We start from the raw sequence: 22,158 nt of genomic DNA on the forward strand, positions 1-22,158 counted from the left end.
GTGTTTAGTGCATGGTGGAAGGCTAGAACGCCAATTTCATGGTCGTGTCTTGCAGTGGTTGATCAAGTTTTTAGACGACGTTGGGCGGGGGGGGGGGGGGGGGGGTCAGAGCAGACGGAGGAGCCCTAAAACAGACGCCGACGGCGCAGGTTTCAAGTGCGCGTCTGGGCATTACAGACGACGATAGACGGTAGTGGAACAGCTGACGATGCCAGAGGCTGCCTCACGTCTGCTCCCACGACTGACAAGCGTATCAGACTGCCAGACTAGACTCAGTGGATGTCATGAATGGGAGACAAGAGGCGTCGGAGTATGATCGGCCGAGCACCAAACCGAACCCTATAGTAATGGGTGGAGCCACTCATTGGGGGGAGGGAGGGGGGTCCTACAACGGGGCGTCACCTGCTTTTAAATTCCGACTGATGGCATAAATATTGCAGACATTTTTTTCCGCGGAAATATTAAAGCCGAAATATGTCCCATCTATGCAATTAACAAATCATTTTTTGTCATTTTGGTGTTCATTTAAGGATTAACGGAGTACAGGGGGCGCTGGTGACTCATATGCGTAGCTGTCCTCAGCACTTTCAGTTTATTACGTGGCGCGTTGAAGCAGTCGCTGTGGGTCTGTGCCTTGATCGGTCGATAGTATTATACGTAAATCTTTGGGCACCACCGAACATATTTTTTATTTTCGTTGGGATGTGTTTTTGAAGCTTGTCTCAGTACAATTTAAAGCAGTAAATTTTTTGGCCAAATCAAGAGTACGTTTCCTTGGTTTTATACAGAATAGAAATGAACCACCTCATAAAATGAAGTGATTATGTTTGCGCAGCATTTAAATGCAATACAGAAAGGTCCGACGTGTTGAACATAAAGGTGCCTTTAGGAGGTTTCTGACATGGCCTAAATATAAAAATAACTCACTCTGCTGACACTAAGCATCTTTTAAATCCCTAAATCATGATGATACGCGGCCGATTTTTCTCTTAAAAAGTAATCAAAGATCACAATACACTCTAAAAAAAAGAGTCCCTATGACTCTTTTTGGGCGGTATTGGCGCGCCGCAGAATCGACTCCAGTTTGTAGTCCATCGACTTTTTTTTTAAAAGAGTCGCCACGACTCCCTGTGGGGGGTCTTTGCGCGCTACAGATTTGACTTCTCCACGACTCCAGTTTGTAGTCACTTGACTCGTATTTAAAAAAGAGTCCTGCGACTCTCATCACACTGGAGTCATGGTAGTGTATGGGCGACTCCAGGTGACGTAGTCAACTGTGACTCTTTAACGACTCTTATCCAACGGAGAAAAAGAGTCACACGACTCCTTCCTGGTAATCCCCGTGACTCTCTAACAAGAGTTGTGAGGACCCTCCTTTTATGAAGAGTCCCCCGACTCCTGTCGCAAGAGAGTCATGGGAGTGTAGGAGCGACTCTCCGAAAGATAGTCAGTGCTGACTCTCACATTGTCGGGAGTATAGCAGCCCTAGTCAAGTATCAGTTTGTTGAACAATGGGAGGCATTGTGATCGTTAGGAGACTTCTTGCCGCGTGCGAGGTTCAACTTGAATTTTTCTAAAACAAGGGTAGTAACATCAACTGTGTGAAACTATAAAAGTTGAAATGGAAACTTCTATTCCACCTGAAAGAAGCGGTAACATCAATTGTCTGCAAGTGTAAACGTCGAAATGCAGAACTGACATCTTACAATTTGCTTTAATGAAACTTGGAAAAATGAACGATGATGGTCTTAACGATGCTGAACTGAATGCTGCTCTAAAATGTATCATGAAACACAACAGAAGCATTCCGGACAACACTGTTTTGTTACATTGGAATTTGCACATAACAAAAAAAGTAAAAGTTTTATTTTAATCGGCAGCTTAACTTTCTACTAGTTCTTTTTTATCACATGTCTAGACTATTGGCAAGAGCGTGTGTGGACGAGCATGTTCTGTTGCTTCATGCCTGCTTTGAGTGGACAGGTGGGTGGCAATAAATCGCAGTAATCTTTAAATTTAACAATAAATATAGCTGTTTTCTCTCAGCCCATATCACTGCCATTTGTGCAAATGTAACTTCATGAGTCCTACCATGCAGGTACTGCAAAACAAGCCACAAGTATTTAAAATATTTACTTTATTCGAAACTAATGTGATACATATTGGCTCAGAAGCCTGCTTCGGCTTATCACAGTGCTTTTATTACAATCACTAAACAAATAACATAAGAAATATCACTAATACACAAAACTGGTATAACTATTAGACAAGAACGAAAATAAATTACTATGACAAGTTTTGTGAAGGCTTGTTTTGCCTGCTTGCCCTACCGAAAAATCCGGTATAACTTTTCACTATCCGGATCATGGAACCGGAAATTTGTTACCGGAAACCCGGAATCCAGATTGAAGACAAAGGAATAATTTCTGAAAACCTAAATTCCAGATAGAATCCAGATAGATTTCCGGTTCCATAATCCGGATAGCGAAAAGTTATACCGGATTTTTCGGTAGGGTGGTGTTGAGGTTTAAATTAGAATTTAAAAAAATGACATGTTTCCTAAAAGCTTCGTTTGCCTGCTTGCTGTTTTTCAAAGCTTCGTTTTTCTTTTTGCAGTTTCTTCTTCTATGGTATGAATCCTCATATCAACAGATGCACAAAAAAAATCTAACAGAAGTTTAGATACACAATGAAACACACAAACCTTTGTATTATAGCTGGAATATTGACCAATACATATGGAAAACGTTAAAACAGTAACCGTTATTGGTAATTTTTTTTCCCTGTTCTAGGAATGTGCTCCGAGTGCTGTCACAACTTTTACAGCTCTTACCGAAATCCTTGTATTTTTTACCCATGAGGGTGGCAAGCACAATAAGTGTGCTTCGTCAAATCTCCCCCACATACTGATCTTTCTATGCTCAGTACATGGCTAATACCCAAGAAATTCTTGCTGAAAAGTCCAGGATGTCGATTCATAGGTCCTCGCAGACAACGCACATGCTGCCAGATGTCCATGGGTGATTTCCAGTGAAATGTAATGCCGGGTTCTCGAAAATATTTACTGGGTCCTGGGAAGAAAAAAAGCCAATGATAATAAATAAGTTCTGGAAGTCAGACGAAATTGCAGGTGAGCAAAGTAAAATTGTCGAAGACATGTTAAGTGTCCACAGTGTCATAGATGGAAAGTCCATGCAGCAGAGTGAAGGCAAGTGAGGGAGACGCCCATTGCTGCCTTTCTGTATTTCGCTTTCCCCAATTCTCACTTGATTGTGAAGTGTTTCGTACGGTGGAACCGGTGCATCAGGGTGTCTACCAAATTACAGATTTCAAATTCCTTGACTTTTATAGAATTTCCCTTGACTATTTCGATAAAAACTTCCTGACCACTTGTGGGTCAAAGGATCATAATTCGGAAACATTATTCAGCATAGTCGTGCCCATGCCCAACCGTCAAGCTTTGTTCCGTATCGCCGTCCCACTTTCAGTGGTCATTTTCCCTGATGAAGCCAATTTTTTGACGATTTCCCTGAGAATTTCAGGTTGGTAGACACCCTGATGATGTATCATGTTACAGATGGACACCATAAAAATGAAGACTATTGCATTCAAAATTATTTTAGTTATCAGGAGGAACCTAAAATATTCCCTTGGAGAGAGATAGAGAGTGTGAAGGGGCGGGGGAGGCTGCTGCTGCTATTGTCTGCTTTTTCTTTTAAAAGAATATCAATTTAAGGCTCAAAGGGAACGTAAATAAAAATTCAGTAAGTGCACTGAGAGCACTTGAAGCACAAGGGGCACGGTCCCCACTGTGGAAAGAGGGAAGGGTACCAAGTCTAGCTGAACCTGTTCTGCAGCACCCTGCATAAGCTAGGTGCTAGGCAAGACTGGGGCTTATCTACTGAGACTGTCTAGTACAGTCAAAGAAAGCATTATAAAATTCTTTGCTGGGCAAGCTGCTTCGTGGCTGCAATGAACAAAAGAGTACACTAAGACAGGGACAAGGAAGGAAGGAAAGACGTTTTTTTCTCAATAAACTAGTTGGTAGTGAGCACTTGTTTCTTCCTTTCTCGTCCCCGTCTTATTGTGCTCCCTTTTTAGTTGTAACGAAAGCAAGCCACGATAGAATTTAGATTTGGCTTAAAGCTTGCTTTAAGATCTGTGTGCATGTGAGGGAATGCTTCATGTACAAGGCCTACTACAAGGTAGTAACCACCACTATTTTCCACCTGGGTAACAAAATAATGCATCTCAGCACTACAAAGTATCCTATAACATTTCGTGTGCTGTACGGATATAGGCATCTTTTGCATGCAGAAATGGTGGGACACTAAAACTAATAGTAATTTGTTTATTATCTTTGCTTAGATAAATCTTTCTAAAGTTTGGCAGGAAAGAACCACCTTCCAACATGAGCCCGAATCTGGTCTTTGGTTTGTTTTGAAGTAATGGCCAAGTACTCCTAATAAAATATTGAAATAACCAGCTGAGAAGACAGCGGATGATACTTATCTCACTTGGTCTCCAGTTTAAAAAAAAAATATGTTTACAGATTGACATAGCGAAGACACCCTTTCAAACAGCTTTATCTTAAACAACCATAGTTGCATGTGATTTTTCTTTAGCATGAGTAGTTACATCAACCACGCAAACGGCACGGCTTTCCTCCGCTCTTGTCCTTTCCCCTATCGTTTTCCCTTTACGAAGATCGGCATTGATAAGAATAGCGTAGGCCCTGACGACAGCAAACAGAGATTGTTATTGCTTGTCCGCACCAATTTAATCATAACAGTCTAACCCTCTTTTTTAAAAATGCAAACAAAGAGATGCCCTCCCCCTGAAAAAAAAGGAGTGAAGTGGATTAGAGTATGACCATAGCACCTCTAAACTCACAAAGCCTGCCAGTTCGACGACGGAGTCATAGAGTGCCTGGTCACAGATTTGGAGCGTGAGGATTTGGTAGCACAGAGCATTAAAGAGCCATTCCTCGGGGATCCTGGACGTCAGCACACAGCTTTTGCAGTGGCGAGGACCCAAAACATACTTTTTTCGTGTTTCACGTCCGCTGCGGAGAGACTCTTATTCGTTGTGTGCACTCCACCTTTTCCATTTCGGCGACCGCTTCTCGTGGCAATCTGCCAGGTTTTGTCAGTATAAAGGAGGCTATGGTACGACATATACTGGTGCTCTGTAGTGGGGCGCCATCCTGCTGTGTAATCTTTGGGCAGCCTCTTTGTCCACAGAACCCTGAGAAGGTAGAGGTTATCTATCCTACCTGTGACCATTATCTGCAACTCACAAATTTCAGTCCTGCACAGGATTGTTTACAGCAAGGCATGCAAGTGAGTCATGTTTTTTTATCCGCAATCACGCAAAACTTTCAAATAGCCCAATTGTTTACCTCGGCAAAAACTGCACGGTTCGGGGCACAGCCACGCAGGCGGGAAGGCGTTGACACCAAGAGGTCCCGTTTTCTTTCCCTCGCTGGCTCTTGTGGTACCCTTGTCTCCGTCGACTGAAAGGAAAGTCTCTTGAGTGTCGTGCATACTTGAGCCTCCACTGAAGCAAAAATGATTCCATATGAACCTACTTGCCATTAAAGACCAAAGTTCACTTCACTGTTATTTTCTACCTACCTAATACAATGGTTTGTTAACAGGAACACCGCCGTCAACTAGAAAACTCATTCGTAATGCACGTCCTACGTAGTAAGGAACCATGTTCACGGTTTAATTAAACAACAAGCATGGGCAATAAAGACACCCTCCTACATGGGTGGGCATTATTGGACCCGATTTGGCTACGAGGCCTAGCTTGACAACATAATAAATGATATTGTTTTTGGTCACATTATTTTTTTAGATGCCTTGGCATTAGTTCTGACCTTGGACTGGTTTTGAGCACACCAATATAATGTTTTCAACTTCGCCATGGAAACCACGAAGTTCTTTAAAAACTAAATAGCAAGCTTTAAAATGAAATTACAGAAAAAGTTGTACAAATGCACGAATATAATTACAATTGCCTGTGCCCGTACCTGCTGGCACCTGTTTCCAGAAGAATCAACAAATACCAAAGTAATGCACATATTATACATCGTAAAGAGGCCTGCCGACAACCTGATGAAATGCCAAGAACGCAGGAACTGTTAAGTTTTCCGTTCACTGCATGGTTCTCTAAAGGCCCGTTCACACTCTTGCGACCTCTTAAAACTGGGTTCCTTAAAACCTCTTACAACGAGAGGACCCACTGGCGCCATCTATTGGGTAGCAATGTAAACTTGGCGGTCATGCCTATTTACTCTTTCTCTTGTGCGTTATCTTTTCATTCTTGGCTCGAAAAACTTTTGTCAACGTTATAAACAACCCTTTCTTAGAGGTATTAATCACGTTTGACCTCGGGAAATTCCGCGAAACCTTCGCTCTTGTAAAATGCAGTTCCAGGGTCACCGCATAGATGGCGTCAGAATCCCCCCAGTGTGTACCCTCGTCCTATGAACTTAGAAGTTTTAACAGATCTCGCCTCTCTCGGTCGTACTCGGTTGCAAGAGTGTGAACGGGCCTTAAGACTCAAGTTTTTGCCAACTGTGTTCATTTTCTTTAATCTTAGAAAGTGCTTCCAAGATAGCAGTGCCAATGTATCCTCCCGAAGTTGCTGGTGCATGCTTGGGACACCCTCGGAAGCTTCTGCCGTTGGCTTTGGAAACCTGTGGACGCACACATACTGCGGTTCCATCCTCCAGCTAAGGCTACCCGCTTGCGCTTGCACAGCCTTCGCAGTTAGTTCATGCTGAGGCGAGACGAGGTATAGTGGCATTTGCACATTCAAGGTATCAAAACCCACCACATGTCGCTCCGAGCGGCATGATGATGATACCCAAGAGCTATTTCGCGTATGGTCTATAAAACCTATATAATGCACGATGCTGAACCTGCCAATTTCTACATAGTTTAGAGCCGGGAAGGCGGACATGCAGCAATGCACGTACCTGCGATTGCATCTTCTTTGACAGGTGTAATGGGCTTCCTTCCCACGGCGCCATACATTGTCACGCCTGGAAAGTTGGCCTGTCACACTCGTATTGACCAGGTCCTCGCCCTTGTAGAGGCACCGGGACAACAGGATCAGCAGCGCGAGTCGAACTGGGCCTTGCCTATGGCCCTGCCAAATTCTTCTTCCGGTCGAGAAACCCCGCCTCGGAGGTAACGCTGCAAGTGTAAAGATAATCATAAATAAACAGGTGATCAAGCACGTTTTAGTACAGGTATAGTGCCTGGACGTATTCCCCATTAGTGCAATTCCCATCTTGTTCCTCCCATGAATTAAAGGGACACTGACACCCCCCAATTTTTTTTACACTTTTTGCCAGACGCTTTATTATGGTGTCGGAGGACTACCTAATTAATATTTTGCAACAGAGTAGCGTATTTTTTTTTAATAAAGCCAAAAGACGCAACTGCTCGAAACCGAAACCCGACGGAGGTCGGAGAAGTGGAGAGAAGAGAGTGAGTGGCGGAAGTCACGTGGCTACACCCGAGCGTGCGTTTTGTTTTTTTGTTTTTTTCTCCTCTCCGTAGCAGACGACACGACATGCGGCGTGCGATGCGGCGTGCAGGAACTGTTTGCCGTGCGATCATTTTGCAGTTATGTTTGTTCCGCTCGTTCTTCTGTACTCAAAGATAAGTTGTTTTGTACATTGAGGAGTTGGAGATGAGTATTGAGTGCCCGTGGTGAATTTTCATGATCGGCTCCGAAAAGAATACACCCAAGATGTTGCGTGAAAAGCTGGCTCACATGTCCTGCGTCCGAAAAAAAAGGGGCATTGTGCGACAGAGTTTCCGAAAGATCAACGGGATCGGGACCAATGGCTGGCTGCAATTCCTGTAGAACATATACGGGCACCTCGGAAAGCGGACGCTACCCGATTTATATGCTCCTTGCATTTTGTGCAAAGTGATTACACTAAGTTCGCAGGTGTGAAAAAGGAAATCCCATACCATTTAATTCAGCGAAGTGTCGTCCACAACATTTGTTTGTTATTTTTTGTTTGTTTCTTCAGTGATAATTGTAAAAAAAACAAAAAAACATATGTAAACATCGAAAAATGTTTGAAAAAAAAAAGGTTTCACGGGGGATCGAACCCGGTCCTACCGCGTGTGCAATGGAAGTCTTTCCCACTGAGCTACTGGGGCACCTCTTCACTACTGAATCTCTTTCCTTAGTAATAACTCAGCCGGTAAATTGTAAGTTGGAAACTTTGCTACCGATTTTCTTCTAGCACTCCCGGGTCGAAGTCGGGAAGCACCACACAGTGGCGACATTCGCACCTAGTAAAGAAATCCTATGCGTGCATATTCAACTCGAAGTAGACACGTCGTGCTTGACGTTTGTGCGAGCGATGTCTTCAGCCACGAGAAGGGAGCGACGGCTCGGCGACGTCTTCGTGCAAATGAGCTTGGTGGTCGCGCGTTTCGTACGGGATGAATACCAATCCTTTTGAGCAGTCCCCAATTTCTCTGGTAGACAGAATTCGCCGTTACCGCGAACGACAGTTCTGAAATAGAGGTCCCACGCCCGTCGTCTGCTGCCATCGCCGTCCCCGCGAGTCCCATGATACGCGAAACGACGAACGCACAGAATGCTTCCGGTTGTCAGTGGAACTTTTTTTTTTTTCAATCAACGTATTTGCAGCTTTTTAGAAGCCACAAAAAATAGGTTTCATATTTTTTTTTTTTTTTAATATTGAGTGTGTGCCTTCAGTGACCCACGACTTTGATTAAATTTGATGGTCGCATCGATACCTTAGAAAACGGCCCGTGACCGCGGAAAAGAGAGTGAGCGAGACTCGGACTGACCAGTTCTTGATCGGCGGTTTTCGGGCGGAAAGAAACCGAATTTCGAGCCGCAAATTGTGTTCTGGGTAGTTGAGCTCTCATATGTCACGTACAACTAAAAACCTCGGCGAGCATAAATACCCTGTCAGTGTCCCTTTAAGGGTTGTCCCAAGGAAGCAACAATGATGTTACAAAACCAAAAGTGTCATGCTGTCGAAAGTCTGCAGTTGGTCTTCAAACCTCTAGTGAATAAGACAAGCAGGCACAAGTGCCGCTGTCTTCATGGCGTCCCAACTTGTTACTGTGAAGTGACTGTGGACTGTCGAGGCTCCGTAAAGAATGGTACGGCAAACACACCGGATAACTAACCCCACTTAAACCCCCTTGACGAGTTTGTGCTAGTATTGTAAGTGGCATCAAAGCGCCTGAGCAGGAGGCCCGTGCAGGACTTGGAAGCAAATGGCACTGTAGCCCTGAAATGAGAGCCACTTGGAAGTGAGTGGCTGCAAGGTACTCACTCGTGGCACGTGTCTCTCGCTTTCAGACAATTAAGGCTGGACCGCATGTAAGCGATTTAGTGAGCAACGAGACGAGCATTGGCAACAGCAACGGAGATTTCTCACTGTCGCTTGTAACGCTGCTCGGTCCTTGAATTACTAGAAAACGTCGCTCATCACATTGGTCGCTTGCTCCAGTTGCTTTCATGCAGTGTGCTTCGTCGTGCGGCTGAGCGATAGCAAAAGGGGTCGCCATCGCTTGTCCCGTCGCTCCCTTCATGGTTGATAGCACTTGCAAAAATGTGAAGTGTGAAATTTATGTAGGGCTTTGTCCATGCCGGCTCTCAGACTGCTGGCAGAACTTTGGGTTTCAGTGACATACGACCACATGGTTTCTCACTCTGCTTATGTACTGAGAAGCAAAGCTGACGAGGAAGTAGTTGAAAAATCAGTTCATCATTTCTTCAAGAAAGTTGTTCGAAACACCTCATGTTCTGTTGTTTTTTTGGCTCTCTACAGTGCCGTCCGACGTCACTCCACCCGTGCCTACAAGTGCCGTCCGAAAGAAAGTCGAACAGCACATTTACCCTTGGGGAGCTCGTTAACCAACCCCCCGCATACATTCATGCCACCTCGTGGCAACAGTATGCGGCTGCTTATTTCAAAACTATTAACCTACTTGGCCCCGTAGCACATGACGCCTCGCAGCGTGCAGCCCCTCTGTCCCATACCAAACCCCGCTGTCCCCCATTTACCTCCAGAAAGGGACGCCCATACCATTTTGTTAAAGGGGCCCTGCAATCATATTTAAGCGCCTACCTTCTTTGCGGTTTCTACGTCTCTTGGGGTTCGGGCAAGCCAGCGGGCACGGAAAGAGTAACAAAATATCAGTGAGTCATATTTTAACCGGAAGACGCGGAAACCTCCTCCACCTACGAGGGCGACCGGCATCGCCGAAAGCGCGCAATATGTGACGTCTTTGGTCCTGGGCTTACCACTGGTCAGAGCCGCTAAAAGCTTTTTTTTAGTCGAAATACAAAATATAAGTGTCGCGAACCGTTTCAATTATGTATGAAAGTAGTTTTTGTTCAGTAATTTAGATCAGAACAGAAGCAAATGCAGTTTATAAAGTACGGAAACAAGAAAAGACTCGTCGACAAACCCGCCACCAAGCGGCGGAAAAAACGGCGCATACTAGAAAAGGCTTCTGGGATGAGGCTCCGACGAACACCGAGGGTAGAGAGGTCCCGGATGTACGCGGCGGCGCTGCGGTCGTATACCGGATCGAGGATTCGACTGGTTTCGAGCGTTCCGAAGGCTTTCAGCGAGGGCTTCGCTGGCGATTTGGCCATTTGGCGGTATGGCAGCGCTAAGTGGCTCCCGTTCTGAACTGATCTTTACACCGTGTTTGCTGTAGTTTGTGGCCAACGAAGTATTACGCCAAATTAGTGCTTAATCGCGCAGCAAATGCAAGCAAGCCGCCCTGGCCACCCGCCTCATACAGCCTATCCAGAACATGCTTTGTGGCGCCCTCTCGAGCCGTCGACACGGACTGCGGCAGCCGTGAGCGCTCGATGCGCTCACTGCTCCTCTAGTTCACGGCCACTCAAGCCAGGACCTACGACGTCATGAAGGAGGTTATTTTTTGTTTGTTTTTGTAATTCTAAATTTCCTATAACTTTTAAAATAAAGCTAAATTTGAGAAAAGATTGAGGTACTACGTTCAGTGCGCTCAAGTTCGGTGCAAATTAAAAACCAGTCAAAAAGTTGTTGCAGGGCCCCCTTTAAGCTGTTTCGTCGACATCATCCTTTTTTTCCCCAGTGTTAATGGTAAAAAAGTAACGGCGTAAATATCGTCAAATGCCTCGACAACTCAAAATGTTCGAGAAAAAGATTTTAAAAAGTAAGCCCACACTGTGGATCGGACCCGGGTCTGCTGCCTATGAGGCGAGCTATGCTACAATTTCCAATAAGCTACGCTACAACTTCGAAAAACTCATTTTGACAATTCGCTTTACATAAGACATTCGGACGGCACTTGAAGACGTGAGGGGAGTGCCATTGAACGGCACGTGAACGTTCTGCAAGAGTGCCGTTGGACGGTACTTGACACTACCCCAGGCAGCACAAAAATATTGGACCAATAACGGACAAATATCGGTCAAAGTTTTAGGAAATAACGGTCCAATAATGATTTGCACCCCGGCTCCAGATCAGTTCAATAACTTGAACCGATAACGGGGAAAGTTTTGAGACCGATATCGCCAACCGTTTTGTGACCGATGTCGTCAACCGTTTTTCGGCCGTCTTTCGAAACCGTTTTACAGCCGTCTTTCAAAATGTTTTGTGGCCGTTATCGTTGAACCATTTTGGGATTTAAATGTCTTCTTACTACGACATCAAATGTGAAAGTCTTTATTTTCAATGGAAACGGATGCTTCATTTTAGAGGGAATCGGAGATGTCTGACCATCTTCGACTTGGACAAGGGGTATGGGAGCACTGCAAAAAAATTTCACTCAATTTTATGGGTAAAAGTTCCGGGTTCCATAGTGCCGGCAAGATTTCCCGTAATCTAGAAACTGGACAGTCTGTAAAAATAAGGCACATAATTTCGTAAAATGACGAAATGTCTGTAGCTCACTACGGAGGGCTATCCATAGGAATTATGAAAGCTGTCGGCACTAAATAATGAAGCACTATACCTTTCGGCCTTAGATAAGGCCAAAGTTACGAGCCATCCGTACCACCCGCACCTCCGATACATCAGGCGACTCCCCTGGAAGGGCTATACCTTTGCAAGGGGTGTCACCTGACGTATCGGAGGTGCAGGATTGGTGCGGATGGCTCGTAGCTATGGGCTTCAAGAAGACGGAAAGGTCTAGTGCTCCGTTATTTAGTGCAAACAGCTTCCATGTTCAAGCAAGCCGAAGTCACATGAAACTTTTGAGGTATGGATTGGTATGGAGAGTTCATAGGCTCTGTCATTCAATATACTAACCTGTATAATTTTTTATCCTTACACAAAACAACAAGAGTTCAACAAGAAAAAGAGCACACAACCTCTACTACTCATTGCCAGGATTTTGTTTGTGTGAGATCAGCTGTTCGTAGAGATGACAGCTGAACAAACGAACCAATGAAGAAGTTTTGCCACAATGCCTTTATTGGAATGCCTTTAAGTTGGGTGAAATTTTACATTACAGTTGTCCTTACGCTCGCCATCTAGATGCCCCTCCATGCTTGTGCTTATAGTTGTCCTTCGATTGGAGACCTCTTCAATATCTTCATGGTGCATATAAGAGCAGCCTGAAATAAAGAGCAGAAGAGGATTCGAAATCAATACACAATCACAACAAGCTGTATATGACATACATGGTTAACATCAGCAAGCAACGTGTTTACTACCTAGCCCAGCTCCCCACCTTTGTACTGCACATGATATATAAAACAAAACTCCCATAAATTGAACCAAAGGAAAAATTTGCATTGACTTGAATACCGAAAACAACACGTGCTTGAAAAATAAAACTAGCAAATTAAAATTTGCATAACCATTCAGTGATATTAAGCACAATCAAGTGAGCCATATCTCCTTTAGAGTATACAGTAGGCTCACGATAATTCAAACTCTGAGATTTAATACCTCTGGTTAAGTCAAACAAATTTAAAAACTTGGGCTGTCCCGCTACGTTTTCAGTGTATTCATTAGCCGCTTAATTTGAACGACGTTTTCGTGTAATTCATACTTTTGTTCTCGCGGCCCCGTTGAGCTCACTTCTTTCCGAGCACCGGTGCACTGCGGAGAAGCAGCACCTGTGAAGCTTGCTTTCACAGGCTTTGTTTTCCTGCGGTGCACTGGTGCTCAGTAAAAAGCACACTCTACAGGGCTAAAGCAGAGCAGAGCCGTACATATAGATCTTAGTATATGAAAGGAGCAAGCAGAGCCAAGGCCTGCATCAGACGCAGATAGAGGGTTCGACGATCTCTCTTGGCCAACCAGAAGCTGAAAATAATCCCCTAGCTATGGTAGCGAGAAACGGTTTTGATAAGTGCATTGGAGTTAAATGTAGTAACTCTCCATGGTTGAAAGTATGGTGCATGCACTGTTTCGATTATGGTTATGCAAGTAGATGTAGGAAACTAATGTTGCGCTTGATTTCTGTTTTGCTCAAATGGAGTCTGATCGCTTTGACGCCTGGTGTACGGAATACGTCAATCGTTCAGCAGGTTGCGCACGTTTTTGATATTTTCTATATTTTCCACCGTGATTTTGCATGACCACGATCAAAACACCACTGCACCCCAGTCACCGAGAGTTACTCCGACGAGCTCATTAATTTTGTTTCTCACAACCACAGCCAGGATATTATGCGCGGCTGCTGGTTGGCCACATACGAATTTGTGAAAATGCTCTAGAACATGCCCACCCCACCTTAAGCGAAAGGCGCCTCCTCATTTGCCTTCTATACATCCAAATGAATGGTTAAACTATCTCTATATACATCTCTGAAGCAGAGGACACATGAGCAGCAAAAACGGGCGCCGCGCGGCAGTTTCCATATCAATTTGCAAGGATGCTGTGATGTGGCGGCATGGCTTTATATTGCAGTGTTCACACAAGTTGCTATAGAAACTGCAGCACAATGCCCGTTTCCATTACTCATGGGTCCCTGCTTAACAGTCCCTAATAGACAACTTTTTTCTGGTTGAACAAACTTAATTTTGTTTTAAGGTGTCATGTGCTGTCTAAACAGTCCCTGATAAACAACATTTTTGAGGGTTGAATAAACTTGTGTCATAAATTTTACCAATGTTTCATGAATGGCATACAGCTTATGATTAATGGGCCTGTGCAGAGGAAATCATGAAATATCTGTTTTGTATGTGTAGCCATCCATATAGAAAATCATAATTTATCTTGCAACATATTTAGATGAACTTCTGATAATTTGAGCTTTTGATGATTCATGCAAAATTCGTGGCTTCCTTGAGTTTGAAATAATGAGAGTCTACTGTATGTCACATTCAAATTAATGGTTTAGCTGCTTGGACTTAATTGTATCTGAACCTTTTCCTTTGGCAGTGCATTAAATGTAAAATAGTACAGCAATGTATAGGCTCTAGTTTGTGCACTGGCACAAGCTTGTGCAAATAAGTCAAACTAGCATTAAAGGGAGCTTGAAGCACTTTGTAAGAAATCTGAGTTAGGAGCAGACTTACATAGCATTTTGGCTCGTTAATTCAGTAATCGCACTAAACTTGGACAAAAGACATTGTAAACTGCATTTATTTTGAATATGTGCAGCAATTATAGCAGGGCATGCACTGAGCCTTTCTTCCACATGTAACCTGTCCAAAGCTTTGTGACATCATCGTTGGCATCCCCAAGTCAGCCTATTGGCAAGCAAGGGTTGTCGGACCCTGCTAATGACGTCACTTTTGGTAGTCTTTATCTCCGTTCTTTCGCTCTGCTTTGCTCGGTGTGCCGCAATGAGCGGGGCAACGCCGACATTTTAATTAACGACTACGACGCTGCTACTAGCAAGATTAACAGAAAACTTTGACTTGACTTGGGATCTCTTTGGCGGCTCATGGACTGGGAAGCGCAGTTTGTGGACAAGCGTTCCAGCGTGTCCCTACGTGGCAACATGTGCCGCTTAGCATATCCAGGTCAATTCTAGCAGCCAAACACAGTATCCTGGCAACAGCAGTTAGACCAAGGCGTAATTCAAAGGTAGTCTAGATTGTGTTTACCGTTTATAAATGTCCAGGCATGCCTGTCAATTAGCCCATCCAAAGGCTTTCGGAGATGGTCACGAGAGCCAGCAGGTTGTCTTGGGCAGCTCACTGTCAGCCACTCTGTCCCTCTGTGCACAGTGCCACCTTCATGAGCTCCCACTGAAGAAAAGAAACAATCTGAAAATTGTAATGACTGCAATGAGAAACAATCAGAACATCCCAGCAGCAGATGCAACAGCATGGTGTCTGGAATGCACCTCTGCGTTCTAGCATTCTATACCACCCACTCATTAAAGGTGGTCTCTAAGCGACAGCATTAAATGACGCTACAGTAGCCGGCATGTCCTGCTGTCGGATGAGACAACCCTGGCGGTTGGTTGACAACTTATGGCAATAAATATGAGCTAAAGGCAAACGTCATTGCTCTCGCAACATCCAAATTCCTGGCTGCTAAAGCTTCTGTGGACTGTCAAGCTGAGGGATATTCTCTTCCCCGCAGCAGAAACTACCTCAATAGCCTTGATGTTCACAGCCTGTAAAAAAATCCCATGGAAAGTCCATTCAGGAGCAAATGGGTAGCTCTAGAGACAACCTGTCGCACTATGAAACCATTCCACAAATCTGCCATAAGCAGCACTGCCATAAGCAGCACTGCCATAAGCAGCAGCACTTCATTTAGAGTACAGAAGTTTGTGTTTTTCATACATTTCGAGATTAAATTGTATCTCTCGATTCTCCCAAGACTCTATAGTTTCCAAGCAGAGATCTACATTGGCAAGCTGGCTGAGTTCCTGAGTAGGAAGGTTTATGTGTCACACCACACGTGTCTTTTGCTGACATTCAGACAAAGAAAGGCTGAATATCCCTGATCGATGGTGATTAGGGTGGAAATGTTCAGGCTTTTGCAATCGCCAACTTCCTCAACATTACCATTTTTCCAGTTCATAGACACCCTGCACGAGGTTGAGTTGGGTACCAATGGTCATTAACAACTGCATGAGTCACCTGCACACATATCTGGTAACTACTGGGTGTATCAAGGAGTGGCCAGGCTCTTTAAATTGACCGGAAAATTCGGTTTCTTAACCTATCGCGCTATGACATCTGCAGCGCTGCCCACAGATGGTGCACTTTTTTGTAAAATTTGCAAAGAGCAAACTTACCTGAGGAAAAAGTAAAGAAAGAAAAAGGCTTAGCTCCTATGGAAATGCGGCAAAGGCAAAGGTTTTCGAACAATACGTCACCATTTCACACCGGAGACAAGAGATGGCGCAAGCGGCCACAATGCTAACTGCGCCAACAAAGAGCATGCGGCACCGAAAGCTGGCGTCTTTAGCAGACAATCTTTTCAACTCAAAAGTAGAGTGCATTCCGCAGGTGGCGACAGTCACAGAAACAAAAACAGGCGCGGTAACAACAAGGAACTGCAAAGCAGATGACATCGGTACTCCGAAAAAAACAGCCAAAATATCCCAACAAACCACTTTTCTAATCGATTATGTGTGCATTCAATATGTTTTATCAGTAAGGATAATAAAATAATGCATTGGCAACTGATATCAGAAAAGCTTGTGCCACTTTTGAGTCGAAAAGATTGTCTGCTAAAGACACCAGCTTTCGGCGCCGTATGCTCGTACATTGGCGCAGTTGGCGTCAAGACCCCTTGCGCCATCTTTTGTCTCTCTAGTGAAACGGCGCCATATTGTTTGAAGACCTTTGGCTTCTTCGGATTTCCATACGAGCTAAGCCTTTTTCTTTCTTTACTTTTTCCTCAGGTAAGTTCGCTCTTTGCAAATTTTACAAAAAAAATGCACCATCCCTGAGCAACGCTGCACAAAGTCGTAGTGCGATAGGTTAAGAACCCGAATTTTGCAGTCTATTTAAAGAGCCTGGCCCCTCTTTAATACACCCAATATACAACAGCCCAATTCATCCTACTGGTCAAAGTGTTGGCTTACGTCCAAAAACATGGTACGTTGGCAGGTACCTATAGTTGGTGACAGGTCAAGAATGAAGTGAAAGCTCCTCCCACCTCTTTCCCCTTTAGCAGAGAAAACGCTGGAAAGGAGGGCGCCTCCTCTCCAGGGTTCAGTCTGCTATAGTGGAAAAAGGTGGGAGCAGCTTCCACTTCCTTACTGACCTGTCACCGACTATAGAATGTGAGCAACCAATGTGGCTTTTAACTTATTCTGGGCTCGCTTTTGTTTTTGAATGTGTTTACCTGTGTGCCTGTATTTCTTTTTTTCTGTACGTATGCACGGGCGTATTTCTACCTTCACGACTGACTGCATACGTCCCCTCCCCTCACCCCCCCCCTTGCAATAATGCCTTCGGGCAGTGCAAGGTAACCCGAAAGTAAAGAGACGTGAATGTGCCTGCCATGCTCGGCAATCCCAATTCAACTCCCTCAACTGCAAATCCTCGTACAAAAGAGATGCACTCTAGCAACTGCGTGGTTGACATGCCAAAACCCAAACTCAAACCGAGACCAAAAGAAGTTCAGAACTACGTGGTGCGCTAACACAGAACCATTTGTACCTGCCTGCCTGCCCCCCCCCCCCTTAGCTTTCTTTTTATTGCCACAGAAAGTGGTGTACAAGAAAAGATGGGTTGCTCTTTTGTTCTAACTCGGAAGAGTAAATTGAAGGCTTTAGTAACAGCCAATGCTAATCGAACACTTTTCAGAATGCTTCTTTGTAAAAAAAAGAAAAAAAAATGTCACGCTTTGTTTTTTTGTGTTTGCATAATTAACTAGCTCCGCAAATGCAGCTATTCGTAATTCCGTGCACAGACCAAGCAAGGGACCATGAACACTTACCAACTATCGTACCTACCAAGTGCTCAACCCCCCGGTCTCTATAATTATCTCCAATTTAGAGTGGGCGTTTGTTCGGTATTTTACAGTTTGTAATGTTGTTCGTTTTGAAAATCAAAATGTGAGATTAAACCAGCAGGGCGCTGTGGAAGCAGTGCAAGGGCCCTGTTTCACCTTTTACAAAGCATCCTGTCTCCAATGGCAGTAGAGGAACGGGAGGAGGGCTGATGCGCCTGCAGGCCCTTGCCGTGTTGATAGCTGCCATCCGGACTGGCAGCTCATCGGCAGCTTCTAGTCACCTGCAGTTTTTTCGTCATCATACAGACTTCCTGCAACATCATGAATAAGACTCAGACTGACATTCTGGAACAAAAAAGAAACCAGAACTTGCTTCACGGATCAACAAAAGAACAAGTGCAACATGACGCTTCTCTTGTCGTCGACAGTGCAAAGACCATGACGACACCACCATTAAACTCAACCGAATAAGAAAGATTAACTTCTGCATGAAGTAATTGTATTAAGAACAGTGTGCATATGGAGCTTAGATACCTACCGGTCCCTTAAAAGATCTAGGGAACTTCAGAACAAATTAAACACCACCTAGAAATAGGACAGCTCGCTTGATAGGCAGATGCACAGCAATCAACACGCCTTTTGACGTGTTCTGTAGTGCTGAGATAGAAATCAAGAATCAACACCGAGTGTGGATAGTGGTGGATTCTAATCCGCACTCCGAGTGTGAATAATTTTGGATTCTTATCCGCACTCAAAGTGTGTGAGTAGACCCTAGTGGGAGTGTGGATTGCGTGCGGAGGCACGGACGCTGTACGGGGGTACTAGGAGATTAGGGCACGAAGGCGTTGGCACGAAGCCGTTGAGTGTGTTGGATTTTATTTATCTGCACTTCGCGTGCGGTGCGATTTTGTCGCGCTATGAACAGAGTGGTTTAGAAGTTCTCAACTTTGTGTTGTGAGTGACACTGACTTTGAGCCTCGACCAGTTTATAAAAATATTGATGGTTCTGGTTTCAGAATTATAATAATTTTAAGCAAATGTTTTTGCTTCTATTAAAACAAAATTAATTAGCATTGGGTGGTGCACTTCAGATTAAACGGTACTCACGCCACGGGGATCGGACACAGGCAATCCATGTATGTGTTTGTCGCAGGGGGAGGGAGGGGTTAGGGGAAAGGGGTGGGTACCTTGTACCCACTCCAAAACTTAGAGAATCCCAAACACGTCACCCCACCCCCCCCCCCCCCAAAAAAAAAAAGGAAAGAAAAGAAAAAAGTTCTGGGGATAATTTTTTTGGTAGGGGTTAAATATTTTTATTGACGAAAGAAAAAAAAAGAAACTAGAGCAGCGTGCAATTTCTGACGTGTATTGTCTTGTGCTTAGGTGATGGGGGCAGTGGCATAGGAAAAGGAGGGGGGGGGGGGCTGCAGGAAAATCAGTCATTTCCAGTAAACAATATTATTAGAAAAAAAAAAACACCCCTTTCCTATGCCACTGCCCCCATGACCTCAGCACAAGACTATACATGTCTTCTGAAGATTTTCAACACTAATAGATGAGGGAATGCTTGAAAAGTCCCTGGCATGGGCGTACCAACCGGGGGGGCAAGGAATGTGTTTTGCAGCCCCCCCCCCCCCCCCCCCCCCCTTAAACAGTCCCCACTTGGCAGGGCAAACACTGGCCGGCGGCGCCGAAGGGATACCAAGGGCACCGCATCCCCGGCTCGGGGGGGGGGGGGGGGGAGGTGGGGTGTCGTTTGCCTCCTCACTCAAAAACAAGTTGGTATGCCATTGGTTGTTGTTGTTTGCGGTTTTAATGGCGCAAGAGCATCAATGGCCATACTGCGCCAAACAAGGTGAGTCAGTAAAAAGAGGGTGAGTAGAATTAAACTATGGGGAGCAGAATAGTTCTAAAGTTTGTTTAAAAATCCGGTATTTTCAAGGAAATCGAAAAGACGTTTGAATGAGATTAGTGGCCGCTCACCAAGCAGCAAGGCAGGGTGGAATGGAATGTGATACTTGAAAAGATCAGGAAAAAAGAATTTATGCTGCTGCCGAAAACCAGGACAAAGAAATAAAATATGAAGAACAGTCAGAGGTTCACCGCAGCGTTCACAGGCTGGAGGTTCTTCACTAGTAAGCAGGTAGCTATGGGTGAGGTAGGTATGGCCGATTCTCAGGCGGCATATGAGGACCTCGTGGAATCTATTTTTATTGTAAGATGTTTCCCAGGTGCCAAGGTCTGGCTTGATGGTGTGAAGCTTATTGTTAACTTCTATATCCCACTCAGACTGCCACGATTGCAAAACTGCAAGTCTTATAGGCATTTTTAAGTCTTGGTGGGGGATGAGGACATGTGACACGGGAAGATTTTGCGAAGAGACGGCCAGTTTATCTGCAGCCTCGTTGCCTGCAATGCCCACATGGCTAGGAATCCAGCAAAACCTAATGTCGTGACCATCCTGTAGGCCCTGCTGTACCTTAACACGCACAGTCCGGGTCAGCCGATTCTTTGTTAATAAAACAGAACATACAGCCCGAAGAACACTCTGAGAATCTACAAAGATGATGGCTTTGTTTATTTTACTCTGAACTATATGGTCAAGCGCCATCATGACCCCATACAGCTCGGCAGTAAAAATACTGGCAAGAGTATTTAGACGAGCAACTTGGGAAAAACGAGAAGAGTATACAGCCGCACCAACATACATTGACGACTTTGCACCATCAGTGTAATAATGATTATAATCTTTGTATTTTTCCTCCAATGCAAAGAATTCCTGTTGTAAAATTAAAGGTGAGACTCTTTGCTTCCTGAATTTTGTGAAGCACCAGTCACAAAAAATGGGTTTGACATTCCATGGGGCAGTATGGTATGAACTATTCAAGAGGTTAAAATCAGGAGTCAGATTGAGGGAGGAGCGAAGACTCTCGACACGAAAGCTCAAGGGCCGCACAACAGTTGGCTTATGGTTAAAGAGGCGAGAAAACCTAGAGTTTTGAATACAACTATAAGTGGGGGAGCTGGGGTCCGACAAATTTTTGTAAACATAGTTGAGGCTAAGTAGCTGTCGCCTTTTTTCAAGTGACATTTCATGACAGTCAACATACAAGCTAAGCACAGGGGAGGTGCGAAAAGCACCAGATGCCAAACGCAGCCCAAGGTGATGTACTGGATCGAGCATTTTTAAAGCAGACGGTCTCGCAGAGGCATAGACAATTGAGCCATAGTCAAGGCGGGATCGAATGAGCGAGGAATATAGACGAAGGAGACATTTCCTATCCGAGCCCCACGACTTGTGCGAAAGAACTTTGAGTATGTTCGATGCCTGCAGAGTTTTTTGCTTGAGTTGTTTGAGGTGCGAAACAAAGGTAAGTTTACGGTCGAAAGTAACTCCTAGAAACTTGTGCTCCGTTTTGACAGCAATGTTGTTTCTATTTAACAGAAGTGTAGGATCTAAACAGAGGCCACGCCTTAAAGAAAAAGGAACACAAACAGTTTTATCCGGAGAGAACCTAAAACCATTCTCATCAGCCCATGTAGTCATTTTATTTATGGCCAGTTGTAGCTGCCACTCAAAGGTAGACATATTACATGACGCTACAGATATCTGAATGTCATCGACATATAGCGAGTAACAAACTGAAGGAGGAATGACTTTGCTAAGAGAGTTAATTTTTATTGCAAAGAGTGTGGCACTAAGGACTCCACCCTGAGGAACACCATTCTCTTGAACAAACCAGTCTGATAAAGTTGTTCCCAACCGAACTCGAAAAGTGCGTTTACGCAAAAAGCTCTTTATACACTGAAGCATTCTACCGCGTATTCCGTACATAAAAAGGTCGTGCAAGATGCCATACTTCCAAGTGGTGTCATAGGCCTTGTCTAAATCAAAGAAAACAGATACACAATGCTGCCTGTTGACAAATGCCTCGCACACAAAGGTCTCCAGCCGCACCAAGTGGTCTGCTGTAGAGCGCTCAGGACGACAGCCACACTGATTAATATCCAAGATTTTATGTTGCTCAAGAAAATAAATAAGACGTCTGTTAATTAATCTTTCAAAGGTTTTCCCCAGACAACTTGACAATGCTATTGGTCTGTAACTTGCAGGAAGGGAGGGGTCCTTGCCAGGTTTCAACAGCGGTATAACTTCAGCCCGCTTCCATTCAACACGGAAGTAGGCATCACACCACAGGCCATTGAAGTATGTGTGAAGGGCACTAAGTGACTCTCTAGATAAGTGCCGGATC

General features: G+C 44.5%; 1 long non-coding RNA gene across 2 annotated transcripts; it reads right to left on the bottom strand.

Annotated features, from left to right (window-relative positions):
* Positions 1 to 12,595: 12,595 nt before the first annotated feature.
* On the bottom strand, positions 12,596 to 18,251 carry LOC121836986. Of its 2 annotated transcripts, none has more exons than XR_006078049.1 (3): positions 18,062 to 18,251; positions 15,088 to 15,249; positions 12,596 to 12,639 (listed from the first exon to the last, which is right to left on the bottom strand). It is a non-coding gene; the product is annotated as an uncharacterized LOC121836986 (long non-coding RNA). The 2 variants fall into 2 exon arrangements; XR_006078048.1 differs by having other exon boundaries at positions 15,088 to 15,231; positions 18,062 to 18,248.
* Between the last annotated feature and the right edge of the window lie 3,907 nt (positions 18,252 to 22,158).

This window comes from Ixodes scapularis, unplaced genomic scaffold, assembly GCF_016920785.2.
Source record: "Ixodes scapularis isolate PalLabHiFi unplaced genomic scaffold, ASM1692078v2 PGA_scaffold39__5_contigs__length_11793443, whole genome shotgun sequence".
In the NCBI taxonomy this organism is placed as follows: Eukaryota; Metazoa; Arthropoda; class Arachnida; order Ixodida; family Ixodidae; genus Ixodes; species Ixodes scapularis.